The sequence below is a fragment of the Podarcis erhardii genome, assembly GCF_964252035.2.
Source record: "Podarcis erhardii genome assembly, chromosome: 4".
Taxonomy (NCBI): Eukaryota; Metazoa; Chordata; class Lepidosauria; order Squamata; family Lacertidae; genus Podarcis; species Podarcis erhardii.
The window spans coordinates 33,752,116-33,774,534 of record NC_138508.1 but is presented as its reverse complement, the minus strand read 5'-3'; the positions used below and the strand labels follow the sequence as shown (position 1 = coordinate 33,774,534).

Sequence of the window (22,419 nt, the reverse complement as noted above, 5' to 3'; positions counted from 1 at the left end):
CTTACTGCAATTACAGGAACTGCAGGAGTGCATGCTGCCATTGGTGGTAAGGACTCTGCCTATTGGGTACTGAGTTGACTAGGATCACAGATACCCAGGTTCAAATCCACAGTGAGCCATGAACCTCATTAGATGACACCAGACAGGTCACACATACTAACTAAGCCTAATCTATATCACAGGATTATTGTGAGGGTAGAATTTGGTGGGGGTGGGGGAGAGATATACTATGTACGTCTATCTCCCCGAGCTCCATGGAGGAAGGGTGGAACAAAAATATAATAAATAAGAAAATATTTTTTACTGAAGTATATGTCAGTTTCACAAGTTACATAATCAATTTTATGAAATCAGCATAAATATCAAGTCGGTTGATGATGATCTTCATTGGTCTCATAACATTAATGCTTTAAAATATTTAGCAAATAAGCCCTTTCCTCGCTATAATATAAGCAGGCTCTAAAAACATTTTTATTTATGTCTGCTTTTAGTGAGGGTGTCTATTTTTATTAAACTGGCTGGCTGATAGAATTGGATTAGGAGAAGTGAAAAGTTTTACTGCTGCTATTATTACAGATGCATTGTTTTCTATTTTATAAGGTTTTAAGTTGTTTTTATATGGTGTAAGCCTCCTGTGGCCCTCCATATGTCACTGGACTTCCACTCACATCAACTCCATCCAGCATAGTCAACAGTCAAGGCTAATGTGGGCTGTAATCCAAGAACAATTTGAGGACAACAGGTATCCTCTAATAGGTCACAGCTTTTTTTGACTTGTTATATCCCAAACCTAACATATATCCAGTGCCTTTCTATTTTGGGGGCTAGTAGGGAAGGCTATAGCTCAATGAGAGAGAACATGCTTTGCATGCAAAAGGTCCCAAGTTTACTCTCACACGTCTCCAAATAGGACTGGGAAACACTCCTGTCTGAAGCTCTGGGGAGTCAGGGTTGAAAATAAAAGACCTAGATGAATGAATGTTCTGACTTGGATGTATGGCAGTTCCCTATGTTCCTAGCAGTGCGACACCTGGACAAAGCATGGTCTGGGGAAGTTGGCTTAGTAAAAGCTGAAGTTTCATAACCCACCACCAGACCCCAAGAGTCCTCAATAGGCCAACAGAAGACTAGGAAACCGGGCTGAGTGCACCCTTCTTCATGGATAGTTTTATACCAAGCACAAAAAGCAGCATTTCCCATATGTTCTGATTATGTCTTAGGTATAAGTTGACACGCCACCTTTTAAATCCTTAGGAGTTCTTTCATACCATTTTAATTACCCCAAACATTAGTTCATTAGAGGTCACCTCCCCTTGTCTGTGTCAGAAATACCTAATGTTTTGGGAATGTTGTTGTTGATGATGACGACGACAATGGCAACATTTCTATACCACCCTTCAGCTGAGGATCACAGGGCAGTTCAAAACAAAACAAAACAAAACAAAACAAAACAAAACAAAACAAAACAAAACAAAACAAAACAAAACAAAACAAAACAAAACAAAACAAAACAAAACAAAACAAAACAAAGGCATAGATTGTTTAATTAGCCAAAGGCCTAGGAGAAGAGGAATGTTTTTGCCTGGTGCCTAAATATATGTAATGAAGCTGTGAAGTGAGCCTCCCTGGGGAGAGTGTTCCACAAGCAGGGAGCTACTGCAGAATAGACCTGTTCTCAAGTTGCTGTCCTCCAGACATCCCATGGAGGAGGCATATGAAGGAGTACCTCAGATGCTGATCACATGGTCCAGGTTAGTTCATATGGGGAGAGGCGGTCCTTGAGGTATTGTGGTCCTGAACCATTTAAGGCTTTACAGGTCAAAACCAGCACTTTGAATTGGGCCTGGAAACTAATTGGCAGCTGATCAAGCCAGGATCAGTGTAATATGCTCAAACCACCTTGCCCTGGTGAGCAACTTGGCTACTGTACCAGCTGAAGTTTCCCTGTCTTCAGACGCAGCTCCATGTAGCGGTAATCTAACCTAGAGGTTACCAGAAGACAGACAACAGAAGTTAGGTAATCCCTGTCCAGGTAGGGGAGCAGGTGGGCCACCAGCTGAAGCTGCTGGAAGGCACTCCACGCCACCAAGAGCACCTGAGCCTCAAGTGCCAAGCGGGCCAGGATCACCCCCTCACATAAAGAGGCATTACTCATGCCCTGGGCCCAGACAGTTGTCCCCTCCCTGCTAGTTTTTATCAGCCAAGAAGGGTAAGGGTTGAGAGAGAAAAGTGATTGCCCTGACTGATCGAAGCACCTTGTCCATGCCTTTGAGCCTTACTAACTGAAACTCATCCAACATTACAGGACTAGACAGTGCTCTGGACACCTCTCAAGATTCATCTGTTGTAACAGTGAAGTCAAGGCCCTAGTAGATGCAAGCAATTTTATCCTCAAACTGCTCGGTAAACAAAAGGCTTTGCAAGCATGCTGTCAGTTCTGTCACCTCCTCCTTTGGGCCATACTGTAAAAGGCCTCGCACTACCTGGAAAAGCTCTGCTGGATGGCACAATGAGGATGCAATGGAGGCAGGAAAGTATGCCTTTTTTGCTGCCTTCACTGCCAACTGGTCTGGTGTCATAATGCATTAAAAATATTATAATTAGCCAATGTAACTGAAGTGATTCCAGATATTTCATTATACATCTGGAGCTTCTTTTTAGCCTGCCTATTCCAGAGTTCTGAGTAATTTAAAAACTGACAATGACATGCCCCTCCTACCCCAACTGCATCCCAATTCCACAAGAAGAGGAAGGAAAAATGTATGATCTCCATCTCCTCCTCTCCTTCATTTTTCAAAAATTAGGGAGAGAACCATTAAAATGAATTTTCCTAAAGATTCTAGTTCAGGAAACATGTTAAAGAAGTATATTCCCATATGTTTTAGCATAAGAACTACATATTTCTTTTTCAGTTCCTGGATTAATTTTGCTGTTGCTTTTTGCATCAGATTCGCGTGCCTCCTGACCTTGATAATCTGTGTAGCCCTATCATGACCCACATCAAATCCTTCACCTACTAATCCCTCTCATTTCTCATAGCCTGCATTCTACTAATTCAAGTAATTCTCATGGTCCTCTGCTATACTGTTTACTTATGTGCGCAGGCACACACTTTTGCTGGATTTCTTTCTGCATGGTGGCACCAATCTAGCTAAAGGTGGTTGGAACTTAAGTCCCACTGAAAGCAATAAAAGCTGCCCTAATTGCAAGCAACCTGTTCTATTTCTTTCAATGAGATTGAGTCATAATCAACTTTAGCTGGATTGCAGCCACAGTGTAGAAAACCAGGCAAAGTATGCAAAACACAAACATAAATACAATAGCAGATAGTTGTGCAGAAACCCGGTGAATAGCTTGAATGAGTGGAATGCATTTTGTGAGAGAAGAAAGGGATTAATAAAAGGGCTGGATGTTGGTCATGGAAGGACTACACCCACGTTTAAGATCACGATGAGGAGCATGAATCTGATATAATTTTTAAGTAGATTCTAAAAATTTGTTATGGATTTCAAATATACTTGAAATGGAATCTCTAGAAGCATCTTTTGTAGCTCCTTCATCCTTCCATCAACTTCAAATTTTGGTGATGAAAGTGACTCATCGTACAAGAAAGAACACATTTTCTATTCTGCACCAATAAGATAGTTGTAGAGAAGTTGCATATACATTCTTTCCAAAACTGTTTTATTTTTAATCTCAGGCACAGAGATATACATAGGTCTAACAGTCCCCTATGCAGATCCTGAAGACTACAAAGATTCCAAAGAGAATTCATAAAGAAAGACACAGTAAAGTTAAGACTACTGCAGAATGCTCTGTGGGATTATCAAGACAGGAAAACTTTGCAGATGTTACTGTCTCTCTGGAGGAATAAATGCTTGCATTTTAATATTCTCAGCAGCTGGTTCCTGTTGAATGCCATCAGGATGATTCAGCCACCTCCCAGAAACAGTAGTAGCAGCAAGTGCACTCCTACAGATACAGATCTACAACACTTTAATGTTTTCAGAGCATTACTATTACTCTGACATAGTCAAAGTGTCATTAAACTGTTATCAATTGAGCCAAACACAATCATTAGAATAGGAAAAAAAATACCACCACCACAGCCTCATAAACACAGAACTTCTGTTTTATGGTATGCTGTGTACATAAACTTAGTCTGAATAGCCACATATTTAAAGATGTACCATTATTTCTTCCTCCACTTTTTCCTTGGCTCAATGTTCTCCATCCCAACCATCACTTACTTCAGTTAGCAAGAATTTTTTTCTTCCTTTCTACCCTGAATTGAATGATACAGGTTAAAGCATGCTGCTTGTCGTCTTAATTCTTCCTTTCAAATCAACCTTCCACAACTCTGAAATTTAGATGGGTGCTCAGTGCCAGGTGGGTTATGAACTCTTGCCAACAATGAAAGCACGTGGTATTTATCAAGTAGTATGCTTCCTGATATATGTCCATAACCCAGACCAGTTCTCTTTCTTGTTTTGGTTTTGTTTTGTATTTGTATTATAGCTGTAAGTCGCCTTCGTTGTTCTGCCAGATAGGCAACTCATAAATATTGGAAAGAACGGCTAATATGCCATGTTAAACTTCAGATAACTCACCTAGAGCTCTTCCTCTCTTCTAGTTCTTTTGTATTTTTATCCACTATATTTCATTCACTGTAAATCCAACTGTGATCAAAACTGGGCAATAGCAAACACACTGAGCATAGCAGTAGTCTGCAAAGTGGTCTAAAGGGACTTAAGGCAAGTTTGTGAGATCACATTTTTAAAAATGCTTCACTGCAACACTATTTTATTTCAAAATGGGGGGCAACCCTGAAAATGCAGTTGCTATGAATATCTAATTAAAGGGAAAATCTGTTCTAAGTTTTCTAATGATGAAACAATAAAGATGAAGAAAAACAAAGCAAATGTACAGATTGGAACCAATATGTTTGCACCAGGGCAATCTCTTAACTATAATTAATAGATTGGCAGCAGACTGCACTCCTGCTCTAACTTCAAACCTTGGTTAAAAGCAAGCCCTGATAATGATTCTGCAAACATAATACAACTCCATGGTTAACATTCAGAGCCATGGTTAGAACATCCGATGCATTAACTATTAAAGTGTTACACGTTAAAAGGGAGGGATAGTACCTCTGGTGGGAGACACATCATGTCCCTCTGAGACAGTTTGTCCACCTTAGGTCCCCACCCTGCACTCAGCTCTCACCTGTGGCTCCTAGTGCCACACTCTCACCTGTGGCTCCTGTGCCAGATTCTAGGAATGGCTGACTGGCTGGCTAAACCAAGTGAGCCGATGGGTCTCAAACCCTCAGTGAGTTAGGGTCTTCCCCTACATGCGAAGACAGGCTGTGGCGGATTGAGCAAAAGAGACAAATAGTGGGTCCAACAGTCAAGAGAGCAGTTACTGCACATGCTGTAGAAGGAAGAGAGGGGCAAATGGGGCTCGCCAACGTGGAAAGGTGGTCCAACAAGGAACAGGGAAACTCTGGTCCTAAACCTCTGCTGTCTTGCAGTGGAGAAGAAAAGGCTAAGGAGTAAACCCTACACAAATCAGGAATGAAGTCCCTAAGATGGTTGGATGGCACCTTGTACACTTGCTTCCAGCCAGTTGGTGCCAAACATATTGCTCTGCTTTCCTTTGGACCACATCAATGAACCCAAGGGGGGCCTTGTCTCCTGGACAGTCCAGGACCTCCATACAGACTGCCCAGGCTTGCACCCCAGGGAGGTCACTTCGTTGCTGCTAACACAGTGGCTTGACTTCACGAGTGGTGGACCTTGGAGTATCAAATTTCAGCGGCACCCTGTGCAATGTCAAAATTCAGCACCCCCAACCTCTCATGCTCCATTCTAAATAACAGTTGCAGTGCCCCCTATGCTACCTCTGAGGCGGTCCCCTATATCCACCTCTGATGTCACCTCCACAGGTGCACGTCATTGTCTCTCGAGATAGACGGATGCCAACAATCTGCCAACAACACGCTTAAATGTATATTTGCAAAGGCTAGTGCTTGGAAAGCTTTGGTACAATACAATTTAAAAGTGATAATGCCCCAGAAAAGCCTTATTTTTAAAAATACAGCATAGTCATTGCCATTGGAAGGAACATTTAAGTGGCTGGACATTGCATCCTTTTTAATATTAATAGTCTACATTTTCACAGGCACTCTCATTTTGTAGAATAATCTTGAGGCTTGTCTGCACTACTGCTACAAGGATATAACAACCACCTTAGAAACTGTGGTGTCTGAATAAAACCAAGCTTGAAATCGGCATAGCCCTGCATTACTCATAAAAACCATGGCCTGAACTGAAGACTCGCCTATTCATATACTGCTGATGTACACACCCAAGTATATCTGAACTATAATTTTACAATTATCATCAAATCACAATTGCTGCATCTAAGCTGAGCTGATTGTGACCAACCTTAAACTCCTTTGTCCCATTCTGTCGTCCTCGTGCCCTGGTAAATGTTACATATGCAAACCCACCTGAGGTTACCTTCTCTTGCTTGTCCATTGTACAACCACACAAAACAGTTAACAATGAAGTTAAGGGCCATAGCTCAGTGGTAGAGCATCTGTCTTGCAATAGCCAGTGACCTTTAGCATTAAGTAAATGAAATGCAACTACTGCATGCTAAAAGTAGTGAAAAGTAGTTTCATTTTCTACATCACTACAGAAAAGCAATTCTACAAAAGAGGAGAGGTGACTGTCAACATAACAAAAGCATTTTCACTTCTTCACCAAAAAGGGAGATGAACACTCCAGAGTCAGAAGGAGGAATGACAAGCAACACTCTCCCCCCCACAAAAAAAGTTTTATACAATTACAAAATACAATTTAACAAAAATTGGGGCACTGCTTGTACTATTCAGGTCAGTACTCAGACTTTGCCAGTCTTATATTGTGTGGGTGAATTTGTGGGTGTATTTCACCCACCCACCCACCCACCCACCCACCCACACACACCATACAAACTAAGTACATAGAAATATTCTGCAAGTCTAGACACTTCTAGCTACTACCGCAAATTCTTCCTGCCCTTACAGAAGATTGATTGAAGTATGTGAAGGGACAATGATATTGTTGCAGCCCACTTTTCCAGCCTACATGTAGCTTTGCTTGCTCTGAAACTGGAGTTTCTTCATGAGAAGAATAAAAACTGGGTTTTGACATGCTGATGTAAAAATATCCCATTACAAGACACATATGTATCACTAGCTCTGTATATACAATACATAGGTCCCAAGGACAAGGACGTGCAACACAACGCAATGCGTCTATATGTGGTAGTTGAATTGCATTATTTATTATTCATGGACCACCTACTATTTCCCAAATATGGAAGTGTCATCCAATAATGAAATTATGTAGTGTGTGAAATTATGTAGTATGTGATATTTAGTGCACTACGAAGAGTTGGTTTCACATAGTGCATAATTCTTCGGCACACAGTCTGAAGATGAAATTCACATTTATTATTATTCATTGCTTTACCCATAGAAATGATTCAAAGCAACTTAGAAACACAACTGGAATACTAAAACCAATAACAATAAACACAATCAATAAAAACCTCAAACAAACAAATGGACAAAACAAACAAAATCTACTGCACTCCTAAACAGAATCTGGCCTTGGCCCTATCTTGGCCGACTCATCTTCCCAAGATTTAAGCAAAGTCAAATTATGACACTTTCACTGCATGGGAAATTATCACCTGCATCCAGTGTGCTTTAGAAAGATGTCATAAGGAATAAATAACAAGGAATACATGCAAACCAAGATGTGGATATAATATCAGCTAATCTACATTTAGCTCAATCAATGTTCTTAAAACATAAACAATGTGTTAATACCAACTTACATTTGAGGAAGCGGTGTGGCCTTGTGATGAGAGCAAGTACTCTGGCTGTGCAAAGTCTGCTTTCTGTTCTTATGCAGTCTTGGTCAACATGGACCTTCAGCAAAATTGTGTGAAGACACTTGCTTGTCTGTAAAAAACAACAACAACAATTAATTAATTAATGCAACTATTAATATGGCACTTTCTGTATATCCACATAGCCCACGAAGTGGCTTATACACCTGCAAGTATCTGATAATAAAACTGGAGCATCACAGATTAGCCACCTCTACCCCAATTTATACAGGACTTTTAAATCTTAAAAAAAGACCACACCTCATCAGTACTTTGAACTTGGCTGAGATAAAAACAGGCAGTCAGTGCAGGTTTGGTTGTTTCAAAATGATGGATGATTTGGGCCTATGTGATGGAAGCAACTGCAGCTAGCTCATCAGCCAAAGCGGGTAGAAAGCATTTTTATTCACTGTATCAGGGATTTCACCAGAAATGTAGGCTAAAGTAGTATCCAAAAAGCAAACCTTGCCCTTTAGGGGCAGTATAACCCTACCAAAGAAAGACATAACCATGGCTCCAAATTGGCTTAATACATCTGTCCAGTCTGTATTAATTTCCAATTCATTAGCCATCAGACAATCTAGGCATTTGCTCAGGGAACCTACAACTGCTTCTGCACTTGACAGAGAAGAAAGGCAGAATTTGGTGTCATCAGCATACCTGTGACACTGCAATCCAGAATGACTTAACTATTTTCCAGTGGTTACATATAGATCTTAAAAAGCACAAAATAATGCTAATAGCAAAGTGATATAGTAAGTCTCTGTTAGTCAATTTTTATCGAACATCCTGACACTGTATGACTGGAGATGGTGCTATAAAACTGAATATTACCGTTAATTACTGAAGTGTCTTGAGGATGTCAAAATGTTTTTTCTATAATCTATAAATGTATGTCCATGTTCTTTTCTTCCTGCACATTCAAGTTCCTATCTCCCAACATTAATGTGTTCCTTAATAAAATATAGCAAATTCCAGAGTAGGGAAGGAAGTAGCAGTATTTTAACAGTGCCCAGTTATCGTCACTCAAGGTTTAGGCAGAGAAAAAATGAGGAAAGCTTATGCAATTGGCTCTTCAGAAAGAATGTATAGAACAAAATGCAATGGTACATCAAAATACACACTCTAATTTGCATTTAAACGAGATATAATTATGTGTCCCAACTAACTGAAATTACATAATTTACAGTTTTATACACCATGTTTCTAGCATATACTTAAAACATATTTGATGTACACCTGAAAAATATAATGCAAAACCCGTGATGCAAACATGCAGCCCTATGTAATCAAGCTATACTTTCTGAGCAGCTAGGATTGAGGCAGAAAAATCAGGTTCATCACAATGTATGTGATTCCAAGTTGATGTACCTCCATATATTTAAGAGAGATCACTCAATCTAGATTCTACCCTGAGCAGAGGTGCCAGCTTGCATAAACTATTGTGAGAGCAGGTAAGCGCTGTCCTGCATAACCGGTCACAAGACGTGGAACAGGCACAACATTTGAATGGCAAGGCCTATTAACTTTTGGGGGGCAGCCCCCTCAAATATTTTATTAGGAGTTGGCTCCTATGAGCTTGAGACGGATCAATTTGCTTGCTTAAAACAGGATGTCATGGTTGTATGCTACAATATATTTCTATATATAAGATTTTCAACACTGTGAAATTCTTGTTTGGCGTTGGGGGACAAGGATAAGTAGACTCACTTAATGATCAATGATGGCCTATTTCTGCCATACTTCTTCACATACTATTTTTAATCTACCTTTCCTGATAGATTTTACTGTTTTTACAAAATGTTTATAGGATCAGCTTTTGAAACCAGTAATGAATATAAAGCAAAAAATATTTGATCGGTAAGTTGTCTGGGAACATCTGATGCAGAATCAGATTGTGGGCTTAGGGTTTAACCCACCCCCTGGAAACGCCATGTAGGGAACAAAATGGTATGTGTATCAATACCCAGTGTTTATATGCATTTGACACATAAGAACAGCCTGCTGGATGAGGCCAATAGCCCATCTACTCCAGCATCCTCTTCTCACAGTAGCCAACCAGAATGCCTGTGGGGAAACTGCAAGCTGGACCTTACTGGTGGGAGAGGGGGAAAGTGACTGGGAGGGAGGATTTGGCAAAGGAAAACAACAAGCTGCAAAAAAGGTTAAACATTCCATTGCTTCCTGCTACTTTTCTGCTCAGAACTACAGACTTCCAAAACTGATTTTCATTTTTAAAAAATGAGATATTGGCCTTCTGTTTAATTCAGAGTTCACTCAAGAGCAGGATATAAATGTCATGATTAAAATAAAAATAAAAATCCATGTACTGTACTATTAACCCAAGCAAAACTGAGTATGTGAAGTGGATACTAACTTCTTAGACAGGTATATTTGTTGTATAAGCTGCAACCGATCTGTCCGATTCTGCTTGCTTGAGGTTTAGTACTGGGGATTTCCCCCCCTACAAACTGTAATACTAAGGATATTCTGAGGACTCACAGACCAGAGGATTTCTTTCTTTATAAAGAATCCAACAACTGATCTCCTCACAGGCAAAGACTTTGGCAACTTTCTAAATACACATAATTTTCTTTGCTATTTCCTGATTCTCTGGCCAGAAAAATAATTACAGAACTTATTTTCTGTAGGGAAGGAGCAGAAATTGTTTCTCACGCTAGATCTGCAGGCTTTCTGGGATACATAGTAGAGATTAACAGGTCACAGAGAAATTTTATTATCTAGGGTAATGAAAAGACTGCATTAACAGACTAGCTCCTTTTCTACTCTTAATATGGTCAGAACTTTAAAAGGCCGACTGAGCATAAAACAAGTCTTTGAGGAATGCCAAGAGAATTCTTAATGGAAGGACCGAATTCAGTTCACAATTCTGATTTCATTGTGAATAGTAGCAAGCACAAACCCTTATGCAATATATCTTAACTGCAACATCTTAATTAAGATCCTTAACCGGAGGGAGGGAGGTGGAGAAGGTCAAGAAAACCACCTGTGTGATATGCAACCCAAAGAAGAGCTTAAACTGTAAGATTTGGATCTGGATTTTAGAGGTCTTATAGCTCAAGCAGCTCTGAAGAGATCTAATATATAAAATGTTAAGTATTACAGGGAAAGGATTTATTTAAGGAAGGCTACATCTGATATTAAAAAGAAATGGGTATATGCAATGTGGCAAGCCAAAACAGCTGCAGTAAGAAAAAGTTAGTTACACGGAATTCTATTTTTTATCCCTGAATTGAAAATAAACTTAAAAACTAGAAAATACTCATAATTATTTAATACAGAAGCACACCTATGATTATCTCACATTCTGATTTTCGTTATATTAATCCTAAATGAAAAAGGAAACAATCACGAGATTTTTTTCCAGGACACACTAGTTTATCATCATAAACAAAAATCTAAATTACAAAATGGGGGAGGGCCTTAGGAAGAAATGCTACTACACCTAAGATAAGAAAGCCAACAAACAAGTATGTGTGGTCAATACAAAATAAAACTACAAGGCTTGCTATGGCTCATTTTGCATACAAATAGATAGCCAAGTGAGCAAACGCTAAATGAAAACTTATTCTTATATACAGATACTCCATTTCAGCAAGAAATTAAACTTCAAATCTCTGCCATCTGAAAGCAGCAGGGCAGCGTATCATGTTAAAGGAAAATCTGCTTCTCCTCTCAGTAGTTATCCTGTTAGTGGCCTTTAAGCAACACTGTTGCACCCAAGACACACGTGTTACACAAGCTGGTTTTCCCCTTGGCAAACATCCATCTAAATAATCATCAAGCTCTGCTATGCTTGGTTTTTTAAGATAAAATGGGAGCACACATTACCTAGATATCGTTTTAAACTCCACTAAAATTATACCGGAAATGTATTTGGCCCTACTGAAAGCAAGTTACCGGTACTCCTTGTTCTTGCACTCTTCCAACAAGCAGCTGCTATCCTTTTCAGCTATAACCTCCTGAACATGCATGATGTATTCATCAGATGAGACGACAAATAACCACTTTGGCCCAGTGTCTAGGTTTTACTGTACACATTTTGAAAGTTCCGCCTCGACTCCGATTTTCGACATTAGAAAAGAGACAGTTACTTGAGAACACGGTTTGCTGGAAAAAAAGTCACCTGATCTAAACCTGTTAGACAGAACAGATTTTCTTCTGAGATGGTAAAAAGCTTTAAGCTTTCTCCCTTCCTTCCATCCCTGTACTGATTAGCATATTCACTAGGTTAATATTTGCCTGCATAAAGGCATAAAAAAATATTTCAGATTACGAAGTTCAAGCCTACATTTTGGAGGAATTGGCATCCGATGTATTAGGTACCATCCCCAAACAGGTGCCACTGTTGAATTGCTAGGAACCCAGGAAACCCTGATCACCTGGGACAAAAGTCTGACAAATAAATATACACACACTTAAAAGCAATAACTACTAAGAGACTTAGTGAATGTGGGAACCAGTAAGTACAACACAGTATACGTATTAGTTGTGCGCTATCAAAAATAGTTATAGCACTAATTTCCAACCCTGTTTTTCTGACCAGGATGAAACTGCACGTTCCTCAGTTAGAACAAGCCAATATAAAATATTTAAAATGAAACTAGAGTGCAAAAAGCCTTGAAAATGTCTTCCGCGGTTAGAGAATTTCTCCAGTTATATTCATATGAGGGGGAGAGGGGGACGGGAAGGGAAACATATTTTTTTAAAAAAGAGTTGTTGAGAATAAGAACAAGAGATTGTAATTGTGTAAGATAGTATGTTGCTACTAAATAAAAGGCGACATGAACTATGACTATGAAAACACTACTACAGTGAATGAATGCTTCATTTTTAGACAGTGTCTAATTAAAATAATAAAATACTTATCATTTGTGTAGTTCATGGAAGTGCTTCACTTGTATTACCTCAGCATTCCTAACAACAGCCTGGCAAGATTAGTGAATAATACTAATACTAATCTATCATAGTTCAAGGGTTGAGGCTGGGAACTGGGATGCATAAGTTTGGAGCTGAGGTGAGATCTGAAGTGGACAAATCTCAGAATTTTGTGCTTTAAGACCAGATCGGATATAGCAAAAACTTGGAACAAAAACATTTAAATGATACAATGCATACAACACCGTATCTTGGCGCACAATATTAAGGCAAGCAATTGCCCCCCAAAATACAGCATGGAATATTTTTAGTTTGAAAAATTGTAGAAAATTAAAAGTCAAGTTTAGAGAATTTAATGAAAACCAGAGTAACTTCAGAACTAAAATGGATTAAGTAGCTACACCATGTCAAAGAGGCCAAGACCTGAGATGCCTTCTGATTGTTACATGCCATGCAGCCTTACAGTCAGTTCTGTGCACCTTTACTCAAAGGTAAGTCCAGTTGATATCAGTGTGACTTAATCCTAATAAGCAAAGGGCTGCAGGCTAAAGATGAAGGTGCTTTCAAAGACAGCATTCCAAGCTGCTATTTTATCAATGCTATGGGTCCCCTCAGGTCATATGCCTTACGTCATAGGAGGTAATTAGGCAGGTCCATCATCAAAACTTATAGTGATGCACCTGACTTCTGATCCCTGATTACAACCTGCTGTGGGGAAACCATTAAACAAATTTCCTGGAAAGTCTGGAAATGGAGGAAGTCTGGAAGAAGAAGTAAGGTTAGAGATATTTCACTTCCCCATAGACAGCACTTGATAGTAATATGAGAGAATTTGTAAGAACTGCCACTAGGAACATTCACCTTGTCTATTGTCTTTCCTCCTCCATTACCACACATTATTGCTAAATGCTACATACAATTTTCAGCTTAATCTGAATCATTACTTAGCTTACTCTTGGTTTCCTCTGTAAAAAATTCCAACTGGATCTGTCTGAACTTCCAGTGAAATTCATGTGGGTGCATATATTTCTGTATACAGATTTTAAAACTTATTCTTGAGAATAACTTGTTCGTATAAACAAGGTAACACAGGGGTAAATTAACTCACAAATCCAAAGGATATGCTGACAGAAATCCTAGCATTCTGACTCCAGATTAAGAAAAGCAATTCCTACCTACCATTTTACATGAAGAAAAGAAACGATATGAAAGGGGTCATATATGCACATACGAACACGCATGCAAGAAAAGGATAAACAACACACTCTACGTTAAATGAAATTTGGGCAGCTAACTTAAAACAGACTGTGGAATTAATTAATGCTCTGTCTTTATGTAAAGCATATGAACAAAAAGCAGAGAGAAAAAAGAATGCACACAGAGACATAAAAACAGGAGGGGAACAGGAGAAAAGGAAATGAAAAGAAAAGAAAACAAACAGAGTTCTAACAGGCCCATTCTGCTAAAGGGAGTCCAACTAAAGAGTCATATGATATCTGATAGTGCAGGACACGTCGCCAGGAGCTGGAGCGGATTGCCTGCAGGAAGAAAGAGCCAGTGTGTTTCTGCTCAAAGAGCTTTTCTTTCCTAATTTTCTTTCCTCCCCCCTCGTCTCTTTCTCTTTTCTCCTGTACTGTGAATGCCTTAGTATCTTAGGTCAGGTCCATGAAGAATCTCAGAAAAAAGAACTATCATCTTTCACTGTACTTCTGGATGCAAAGATAGCTCTGGAAGAAGATGCCTCTTAGCAGAGACTGAAGGGACTTATGTAGATTTTGGCATGGACTACCCCTCCCTCCTGTTGCCACCTCTGGGAATACAGACACAAAATGGACACATACCACGTTATAGAACAAAAACAAAAAGGATATCTTAAGAAAAGATATGCAGGAGGTACAGACATGTTGGTTTTTTCTATGAAAATGACAAAGATTAGAGGTGTACATTACTTGCTTAATTATATTTTAATCTTTACAGAAAGAAGAATGCACAGTAAACAAATAAAATAAGGAAAAATGCAGAAAAAAAATTGTTTAGGGAGATAAAGGAATAAAATGCTAACTTTTTAAAAGAGGATATAATTTGCCAAAAGTTGGACAATTTCTACTGTGTTTCAGGAAATACTGGATGTGTCCAAGATTTCTACACTCTCTTTTTTTCTATTGAGATATTTCATGCTCAGCTATGGAGTCCTCTACGGTAAGACTAGATCAGAAAACACTTTTATGTTTGCATCGTGAATCTGGTTTCACTCCAATTGCTGCAATTAAGTTACTCCAAAATTATAGCAGTAACTGTAGGACAAACTTGCCTTTGTACCTCCTCTGTAAACATAACACATTCCTTCTGAAATAACATCTACTAAGTATGTGGGACTGCCAAAATCTGTATTACATAAACACATACAGCACATATGTGACTGTAACAGACCACCTCTTTAAGCAGAGGATTGAATGAAAAAGAAAAATAGCACTGATAATGATAATCATCCTTTGTGTCCCAAAACAATTGCTGTAATTACTTCCAATCTAGTCCCACACATTTTGCATACATGTAAAATTACACATACTATGATAGTAATGATGACCACATACATGCTTCCACTTGCTCTGGTGAACTACTAAAAGTAATGATTTAACAAAAGTAGTAATTAATTATTGGGGATGACTTTGATTAAAAGAAACCTTTCTTGAGTGTGTAAATGTTCAAGATATATTGAACATACTTGGATACGTTTTAAAACATGAAGAACTGTAGACATTTGCTACTATAATTCCATGTAACATGTTAATGAATTGCTACTCAACTTTGCAATCTTATGATACTAGCCAAAATATATTGTGCTCTCTCTGTGTGTGTGTGTGTTTGTTTGTTTGTGTGTGTGCGCGTGTGTACATCTATATGGAGAAAGAGGGGTTCAAATCCACAGAATAAAAACAAACAAACATGAAAAGCAGGTATGTACTATACTATAGGTATACTTCCATCTACAGGAAAGATAAACAAACACAAACTGTAAAGCCCTCCTAACCTCTTGGATAACCAAGTGTGCTATGATTAACATAAGGCCAAAGAAAACTGCCCCCAGATGTGTGTATAACTGCTGCATCCTTTCAGAGGCAAACACACTTTCCTTCCACAAGCCCTTACAAACTTTGGGGGGACTGGTGACAAAAAGTAAATGAACCCATCCCCCATTCCATCATTTCTTGTGCAGACCATCTTACCCATTCTCATTGCCTCTTCTATTGCTCAGGTGAAATGTCTTGAAAGGCAAAGAAAGAAGGGGGGAAGGAGAGAGAAGAGCCTAAGTTTATGCCAGAGAACCCCATCAAGAAAAAGTTAGCAAAGCAACAGCTACATTGAATTTTTAAAAGGACAACTGGGGGGGGGGATTCAAACTATTTTCTTAACCCCCCTCCCTTTTCTTACTTCAAAAATGTATTTTAGGAGGGAAAGAGAAATCACATCCCTTTTCAATTTGGGGCTTTTGTGTGCGTGCGGCTGCCACTGTTTCTTTTTCTTTTCGAAAGAAAGGGGGGAACCCTAAAAAACAGAGGGGGGGGGAACATATCTGAGGCGTTAAGCTTGCACTCCCCCCCCTTTCCTTTGTAAAGAACTCTTTGTTCTCTAGTGAAAATGCTGGAGGAAAGAAGAAGAAGAAGAGGAGGAGGGTGGGGGGGAAATCCCCGGGCAGCGACTCCCTGAAACAAGTGCAAAACACTTAGAGGCTTTTGGGCTGGCTGGGAGCCAGAAACCCTCCCGCTGTCTGGTTAGGAAAAGGGGGGGGGGGGAGAGAGGGAGAGAGAGAGAGAGAGAGAGGCAGCGCGAGGGGGGGGGGAGAGAGACATTGGCACTTCCTTTAATAGACATAGGAAGCGGGATTTTTTTCTTCTTCCTTTTTTTCAAAACTGGCGGTCAAGCGTTAAGTAACTCCCAGCCTAAATCCACCTGCTCGGAATGAACTTGGGTAACCCCCCTCGGGGTGCCTGAGGAGAACCACCTACTCCAGACACTTCTCCCGCTCCCTGAATGCTGCTGCTGCTGCCCTGCTTCCATTCTTCCTGCTCCCGTCACACCAGTGCCCACGGCTCGCCTCTCTCTCCCCGCCCGCCCCGCTTCAAAGCAACAACACACCAAAACACACGCTCGCTCCATCTCCCTCTTTTTTGCCTCCCTCTCAAATAAAAAAAAAAAAAAGGAAGGAAAGAAACGGAAAGAAGGGAAAAAAAAAATAGACAAAAAAGAGAGAGGCGCCTTTCCCTCACGGTTGCGGCACAGTGATAAGGGGTAGCGAACATCTCATACCTGGTGTGAATGTTAATCAGCCAGGAGTTCTCCTTTTCCCCAAGACAGGGAACTGTATCCTTCCAAATTTATTAGAACCTCCTCCACTGGCTCTTTGAAAAACCTTCTTTGTCACCCTCTTCCCAAGTCCTGATACACTTTTTTTTTAAATAAAAAAAATAAAAAAATAAAAAAATGGCTTCGGAGCTCCTTCTATTCTTGATATTGATTCTCCCTCTCTCTCTCTCTCCCTCCCTCTCTCTCTCTGTCTCCCCCCACCCCTCCTCCTTTCTCCTGTCTCTGTCTCTTCTGAGTGGTCTATTGATAAGTCCCTAGAGGCACTGGGTCAGCTTGCCCGTAGGAAACCAGACACAATGCACAAATCTCCGAGTGCCATTCTGCCATCAGCAAGCAGACCACGTTTAGGAGAGAGGAGGAAAAAAAAAACACAACAGTGGAGCAAAAGACAGAGAGAGAGTGAGAGTGAGAAAAAGACTGATTGGAACAGGAGGGAGTGAGAGAGAAAGCAAGGGAGAGAGTGAGAGAGCGACACTGCCAGTCAGGTTAATCATCCCTACTTTAATTAGCTGTTCGGCTTAGACATAAAACAATTGAATTTGAATGATCTGTCAGTGGGCTCGGCTGAACCAAAAGGGAAACGCGAATATTACAGAAAAGACTGTTGGTGGATTCTGATAAGCTAGACTGGAAATCCTCAAAGGGTAACTATTAAAACTTGCCACAAAACAAAAAGTACAAATACAAATGGCATTATACAATAAGCTGTTTCTTAAAACAGCTGTAGATCTAGATGCCCATCTCCTTTTTTCCTTTCCTTTTACCAGTACTAGGTTTAGACTTGACAAATATATATATATAAACTCCAGAACAACACAAATCTTTTAAGACTGGTAGGAGAGAGTGGCTATCTGGCAAGTACATTTTTTTTTAACTCTACAAGAACTTTCCTGAAATTTGCCTTACAGGACAGATGGAGTTTAATACTGACAGACCTATGTATGTGTGGGGTGATAGATAATAGGACCACCATTTTTACTTTCACAAGGAAGCAAACTGTCATTACCAAGGATACCTTATTATAGGACTGAAACTCGGGGGACTGAAAGCAATGCTTACTTCAGCTCTTCATAAGAAAAACCCTGCTGGGTCAAACCAAAGATCCCTCTAGTCCTGCAACTTGCTGACCACAATGGCCAAACAGAATTCCCATTCCTACAGTCCAGAAGAGCAAGGTACTTCTGGGGGATACTGCCAGTCCACCTGGGTGCCAGGCACTGGTGCCAGAGTCTCACAAGTGCAGCAAGCTCCCTCTGTTGGTGCCATTGGGATAGTCCCTCCTAATGCAAATATATTTAAGTTGGTGTGTGTGTGATTTTGCAGCAGCTCTGCAGCATGGAGGAAAAAGCTAAACTTCCCTTTCTACAGTCCCAATCTTAAAATAATAGAATTTTAGCATTGGAAGGGACTACAATTGTCCCCTCCCCAGGGCAGCTCTTTGCAATGTTAAAGTGCACATTAGTTCCTTTTATGCAATTAACATTCTATCTAGCTTGGCTGTGAGTGAAATGGATTTCCAAAGAATCCAGGATCTGTTTTACACCAGGAGACTTCTGTGCAATGTTAGAAGTAGACTTCTGGATAAACTTTTACATTTTAAGTTTTCTGGACAGGACCAGAAAAATTCTGCATTGAGCTTTGCAAACCGCTGGCCTTTCATACATTTTAAGTAATGGTAAACAACAGTGAGACTATTACTCATTTATAAATGTTAGTTCGTTGAAGTTGACGGTATATTAACCTGGTTGTTGACTATCCCTGAGCTTAAGCAAAGCAAAGCAAAGCAAAGCAAAACAAGACAAGACAACAACAAGCAGAGCAGTACCAATCAAGGCAGGTATCAATGATTGATAGAGGATCATGAGTTCTGTAGACAGAAAGGCAATGCTAGGTATTATGAATAAGCAATTCATTCCACTATAGAAAGTCTTTAAGAAAAGGAGTAAATTCTCACTAAAAAAGCAGGTGCAGAGTAATTTATTCATTCAGACCTTGGATGCAATCTGAGGTACAAATGGATTAATCCTAGTGATAGACATCACACTGAAGTGCTGTATAGCAAAGCAGGTGAGATATTTATGACACTTCCGAAAACCTGACATAATTGGTACCTCAAATAGGGAAACATGTAATGTTGCTGTTGCTGTTACTAAGTGTACCACATTTGACAACCCAATATTGAATTGGCAAGATGTCCATTTACATGCTGGTGATGGTAGAATGGTGGCATAAAGGTCGTATAAAAAATCAGTTTACTATACGTGCCATTATTATTATTATATCTCTGAGTTCCAGCAGCAAGACTGGGAAAGCAGATTACCCTGAAGCAGGGCTTTTTTTCAGCTGGAACTCGCTGACACCTCTCAGGTGGGTGCCATTGCCATTATAAGAGAACAAGGAAGAGAACACGGTGAGCTCTGGCACCTCTTTTTCTAGAAAAATAGCACTGCTCTGAAGTTGCATAACATGTTCTCTATATTCCAAACAGGGTAAGGAGAGCCGCACTAACACTATGAATTTCTGGTCTAGTGTGTCAACGTCAGCTGAACAATATTTATTTATTTGTGACAACAACCACTGTCAAAGCAACAAACCAATAATTAAAAACCACCAGCAACGAAACCATATTTTAACACACACACCCCAATTAATAATAAAAATCCACAAAATGGGATTGTGTTGGCAAACACACTATGCAATACCCTGCCCAACAAGGCCTGCCTGAGGCCTATACTGTTGTTCTTTTGACAGCATAAAAACCTGTCTGATCAGGTTGACAGTACAATTCCAAGCCTCCCATGTCTGTCAGTTCTGAAATGGAACTTAGGTTTATGGGTATTTTAGATTGAGCTTCTCAGTTTAAAGCAGGGCTTCTCCCAGATATCTGAAATAATTGGGAGGCACATATGGGAAGAGCTGCTGCTCTACCACAGAGCTAGAAGCAGGGCAATATACACACTGAGATTCATCCCTATGAGGAGATGAGGCACAGCATTCCGCCCTAGTGGCACCTTCAAAACCATTTGTAAAAGCAGTTCCACACAGAGTAATCCAAACAGGAGATTACTAAAGCATGGATTACTTAGGACAAAACCGTATTTGACCACAGCCAGCTCAGCAGCCTGAAATGGTAAAACATACTCCTGCTACTGCCATGCAAGAGTCCAAAATGAGTACAAGGTCCAGGGACACTGCCAGGGTGCAAAACTTTTTCTTCAAGGGGAGTGTGCTGGCAAAAGCACATTTCCCACTGGTTTAGAGTTGGCCCAACATAATCACTTCTGTCTGGCTGAAATGGAAATGTATGCCAGTCACCCCACAAATGTATTTTCATGAATGTTTTCAGGGAATCTACCACTGTTCCCTGATTTGATGAAAAATAAAAATAAAACTGGGCACTGTCATTATATGTTTAAAAGGACTGGTGACAAGACAGAATTTCAAGGAACCCCACAGGTCAAATCCCATGTGATAGAGCAGCAGTCACTCAATGCTACTACCCTTTAGCACTGCCCCTGAAGATAGGAGAATCTTTGGCAACGAGATGTCCCCAATTCCCACTAGTCTCAAACAGCTCACAAGTAGTTGATGATCAATAATATCAAATGCCACTGAGAGGTCTAGGAGAATGAGCAAGGTCATATTCCCCTGTCTAACTCTAGATGCAGATCATCGACCAGGACAGCTAACGCCATTTGAAGCATGAACTCTGACTGAAATGGGTCTGCTAAAATTATATCACATTACTGCTCCATTGTTTAATTTCTGAAGGGATAACCTAAACTTTTGACAAGGTAATTTCATTAGAGAAGAATTCTCCATGTTTCTTTAATTTTTGTATAGAATAAATCAATTATTACAAGCCTATCAGCACTTTTTTGTTATCCTATTTGTGCTGAAATATAGATAATGATTTGATGGTCAAATGTAATTATTTTCCTACGCCGTAAATGGCTACAGGACAGCCTTTTAGAGAGTCAAGTGAGCCCATATTACTTCTAGACTGATCTAGATGGAAGCTTTGCAGAAAGATGTACCAATGGATTCAGCAAGGCTTACTCAATACTTAGTAGGATAATAGGCCCAATTTTAGATATAGAGTCATACCGTGGGTTCAGGTTCCGCGTTTTTGGGTTGCACACTGCGCCGAACCCGGAAGTACCAGAACGGGTTACTTCTGGGTTTCGGCGCTCACGCAGAAACACCAAATCACGCTTTGCGCATGCGCAGAAGCACCAAATTGCGACCCCGCGCTTGCGCAGACGTGGCGCTGCAGGCTGCGAACGCTGCAGGTTGCGAACGTGCCTCCTGCACAGATCATGTTCGCAACCCGAGCATCCACTGTATTATGGTTGTTGTACAATTAGTGTATAGAGCCCATTCTACAGCACATTTAAACATAGTACTTGGATTCCAACCAACTTATATTAAGCTTCAACTGATTGTTGAGTTGAAAATGGATTTCATTAATTAAGCAGCAGATAAAAATTGCAATAATAAAAATAAGAATTGAAGAAGTAGGAGTGAAATCAGAAATCCCTTTCCAGCAACTTAACTAAAGTACTTCTGATAAACATGAGTACTTAAAAAAAAAAATCTAATTAAGAACATGAAAATACTTGTCTACATGACAGGTCCAATATCCAAGCTTTTAACACAAGATTATTTAAATTAATAGAATAAACGTTGTTGTTTATTGAGGTTAGTAACCATATATTTGATCTACTGTTAAGCAGAGATACCAGTTCATATAATAATGCTAAAAAGAGCTTCATTGGCTGTTCTGGGTTTGGATGTGGGAAACTTCAAAGCCCTGTACTTTGATGAAACTTATGGGATTGTTTTCAGCAACTTACTGTCTCTCGTAAAAATATGAGGTTATCTAAGATGTACAGGATATAAATGTAATTTGTTTACTAATTAACTCACCTAAAATTACAAAACAATTAAACTAGACTCTGCCTATTAAGAACATGCCTTTTGCCAAAATTGTTGAGCTTTCTTTAGATTTGCAAAACCGAAAGAAAGAAAGAAAGACATGGGTTGCTTTATGTCTGGATTTTCCTGGACATTCCAGAGATTTCCGCCAAGATTCTGTTTTCACCCCCAAATCTAGGCTATGTCGGGAAATTCTGGATGTATGGCAGCCGTACTTCCTTCACTCCTTGTGTTCTTCAGCCAAGATTGAAAGCACACCATGTTTTTACC

At 39.8% G+C, this 22,419-nt stretch overlaps 1 protein-coding gene across 19 annotated transcripts in view; it reads right to left on the bottom strand.

Moving 5' to 3' along the window:
* ZBTB20 (zinc finger and BTB domain containing 20) overlaps positions 1 to 22,419 on the bottom strand; it is a 633,941-nt gene that overhangs the window by 99,235 nt on the left and 512,287 nt on the right. For all 19 annotated transcript variants that reach the window (XM_081859693.1, XM_081859688.1, XM_081859680.1 and 16 more), the window contains one exon: positions 7,894 to 8,020. The gene's annotated coding sequence lies outside the window, so the exon portion shown is untranslated. The remainder of the gene's footprint in view (positions 1 to 7,893; positions 8,021 to 22,419) is intronic.